The 3493-nt window shown below is 42.3% G+C and overlaps 1 long non-coding RNA gene across 2 annotated transcripts; it reads left to right on the forward strand.

The window, feature by feature from the left end:
- Positions 1–245: 245 nt before the first annotated feature.
- Positions 246–3057, forward strand: LOC149388767 (uncharacterized). Of its 2 annotated transcripts, XR_016300509.1 has the most exons (4): positions 246–575; positions 1161–1273; positions 1639–1732; positions 2710–3057. It is a non-coding gene; the product is annotated as an uncharacterized LOC149388767 (long non-coding RNA). The 2 variants fall into 2 exon arrangements; XR_016300508.1 differs by lacking the exon at positions 2710–3057 and having other exon boundaries at positions 249–575; positions 1639–1898.
- The last annotated feature ends 436 nt before the right edge of the window (positions 3058–3493 follow it).

The following is a 3493-nucleotide window of genomic DNA, read 5'->3' on the forward strand; positions in this document are numbered from 1 at the left end:
TTTTTCAAGATTATTTTTAATTAATTAAGGACAGAATTGTGAGAGTTTATTTTAAAGGGACCTATGTGCAACATTTTGAAGGACGAGATTGAAAGAAAAAGAGGAAGAGGGGGTCTTTTTAAGAGAAGCGTGGCAATTTTTGAGTGGACCGCTTGGGTACATGTGGCGTGGCGAGAGTGTGCCACCTAGCCACTTATTCCACTCTCACTCTCTCTTTCGCTGCCACCTTACCGTCCCTCACTCTCTCTATTCTTCTCATTCTCGGTCTCTCTCTACTTTTCTTCTTCTTCCTCACGTTGCTCAGCCGAAAGAATCAGACAAGAGAAAAAAAAATTCTCGGCCCTGAGTCCCACGAGACCGAGCCTCACCGCCATCACCAACACCACCTCGTCCCTCACTTCTTCTTCTTCTTCTCCTTCCTTTCCTCTTCGCGCGTCACCCAGCACCGAGCCAAGTCGCCGCGCGTCCATGCCGAGGAAGCACTCCGCCGCGAGCTCGCCGTGACCACCGCACCAGAAAGAGACGCCGGGAAAGAGTACTAGCACGCCGACGAGTCCAAATTCACGAGAAACCTGGTAAGGAAATTGAACCCGAAATGAATTTGGTGATTCTAGGGTTCATACTTGATTTTTGGGGCTTTATGGATTCCGGGTTGAATTTGGTGAAATTGATGGGTTTTGTGTGTTGATTGAACTCGGTTGTTGATGATTATAACTTGAATTTGAGGATTGTTTTCGAATTTCCTTGGTTTGGCTTGGTTTTGGCCGAAAATGTGATAAGCTAGGTTTTGTTTGGGGCTTTTGATTTCTGCGAGTTATGTGATGATTCTGAGACGTTCTAAACCTGTTTTAAGCTTGAGTTTTGGTTGATAATGGTTGTTTGGAATTTTGTTGAATTTTTGGACGAATTTTCTTTGGAATTGCTCTTGGCCGTGTGATCCTTTGAGGCTTTTGTTTTCTGATAGTTGTTGTTGTCAATAAGAGGCTGTGATGATGAATCTGAGAACCTGTATATTGAGTTGAGTTGTTGCTTGATTGGATTTGTGTTAAGTTCGTTTGATTTGGTTATGGGTTCGAGTTTTGAATGGTGATATCGGGATTTGGATTTTGAAACTGATAAGAGTTTGAAATTTAAGATGTTAACTCGTCCTTGGGTTCCAGGTTTGAATTACAGATCTTGACGGACGAACGGGAACCAGACGAGTCAAGAGCGACGAGATCAGTTTCTGAAGATATCAAGTGATAGAGTTATCGAAATAAAGCTCGATTAACTCGTGAGTTTTAAATCGCTTATAGCGTTTAAATACTCTTAGATATGTACTTTCAGTATTTAAATAAATAATTTATAATTATTTATTTAATGATGCTTATGAATTTAATTTAATTATTCGTTTGGAATTCTCGGTTATTTTAATTTCGGATTATTTAATTTATTTAAGACTCATGATTACTCGTTGAACATTATTTCGTATCACTCTCGATACGAGAATACGTGAGTCTTGAATAAACTTCCGAAAAACCGGGGAATAATAAATTAAATTCCCGAATTCCGAACCAACTCTAATCCCGACAACGAACCCTATCCTCTTTAAGAAAACTCGAATCCATTAACTAACAGATGTTCAACTCCGGATGCTAGTTCTCTCGACGTTCGACAAGTGCCAAGTGTCTCGAAGAACGTGTGAAGCAAGACATCTTCAGGAATCGTCAAGCTTTCTGTCGAACAATTCCGGGTAAGTGAGGAGACATAAGTCAACTACTTACCAAGGGTATAACCCTGTTTGTTTGTGCATTTGCTTGCTAGTAAACAAGAGTAGGTAAAAGCCTAAAAATGAATAAACTCGAAAGTTAAGGCTTCGGCCACTCTTGCTTGAAAACTAAGCTCGGGTTCGCCCGTTAGGTTCAAACGCTAACTTGAACCCGCCACGTTTGCTTTGTGTATAGTTAGACTTCTCTTCTAACTCCAGGAAGTAGGTTAGAATCGAGAGGACGGAAGAGCGATAGACTCTCAAATTCAATCGAGAGTAGAGAGTTCGGAAGTCACATTTCGAGCTTTCAACTTAAAACACTAAACGAGCTTCAAAGGGAAACAATAATTTCTTTCGGGGTTTATCCCGTCACGCTCTTCCGTATATAAGTTTAACGTGTACGTTGCTAGCTGCAGTGTACCCAAACTTTAAACTCGTGTCGGTGGTACTCACAAGTCCACGACTTGTGCTTGGCGGGCCATGCCGGTCCGTGCGCCGAGTACTCGAAGCAATGGGTGAAGGTCGCGCATCGCGAGCTCATTGCTAGCTGGAAGACTCACCGGAAGCTGCCTTGAGCAAACCGGGGCGTAGTGGGTGAAGGTCGCGGTTCGCGAGCTCACTATGCCAGAGACCAGTGGCGCTGACGTCATGATGAAGAAAGTACCACTAGTGGATCCCAGACATGTGTTAAAACTTAGATCAGTTAACGACTGCTGCTCGAAGTCTGAAACTGGTCTCTAGTCGAACCGGAGGTTATAGCAGTGAGGAGTGTATAACCTTGCGGGACGGCTAGTGTTCTAGGATGCGCGCTCATTAGTCACTTTTAGGTGATAGCTGCATCTTGCATTCTTGTTTGCTTGTTCGCACGTCATATGTTTTGCATTAGCTGCTTTTCTTTCCTAAGCTAGACTCCCGCTTGCTGAGTCATTCGACTCATAGTTTTATGTCCCTTGGTAATGTAGATAAAGAAAAAGCTCGTAAGCGGGAAATGAAGTCGAAGACCGAGACCGAGCGCGTATTGCCTCGACCTATGGGCTATGGGGTTTCGACCGGGGGTTTGTTTATTTGTTCCGGAACATAAATCTATAGGAGTCGCTATAAGACTCTAAGTTAAAAGCGAAAAATTTCCCCGGATTTTCGCAACTAATTAAAATTTATTAATTTATATTTTTAGTTTGTAATGTTTCAGAGTCGGTCGGTCACGGCTCGTGCGCGAGCTGTCGCTCGCGGGTCGTGACACGATATGATTTTCTAATGAAATCGGGTGATTATGTAGGAGCCAAAATTCATTGACTGGCATGTTACCAATACCAAACAATTAGTTACGTAGTCATATTATTTATTAGGTCGTACATGAATTGACCGCGCAAGTATTAAGACCATCACTTAAAGGGCAATGACAATATATTAGGTAGCTCGGGTGATGCGTCAACGAGCAAGAATTCTTCCAAGCTCTGGACAGCTCGGGACAAGAAAGCTCCCTAACCGAAAATAACTTGGGATTCAAAAGAAAATTACGAGAAGAATCAACCTTAAACTGTTTGAATGCCTATAATTAGTAGGGGTGAAACTGGATCGGTTCGGTTCGGTTTTTGACAGTTTTAGTATCCGAATCCGAATTTTCGGTTTTTAAAAACTCGGTCCAGTATCCGGTCCAATTTAATCTAAAACCGAAATTCGGTTATCCGGTTTCTTAAATCCAGTATCCAGTCCAGTATCCAATTTTTAAAATTCGGTTATCCAGTT

This window comes from Urtica dioica, chromosome 8, assembly GCF_054948205.1.
Source record: "Urtica dioica subsp. dioica isolate 48M chromosome 8, U.dioica_male_clone48M_v1_H2, whole genome shotgun sequence".
Lineage (NCBI taxonomy): Eukaryota > Viridiplantae > Streptophyta > Magnoliopsida > Rosales > Urticaceae > Urtica > Urtica dioica.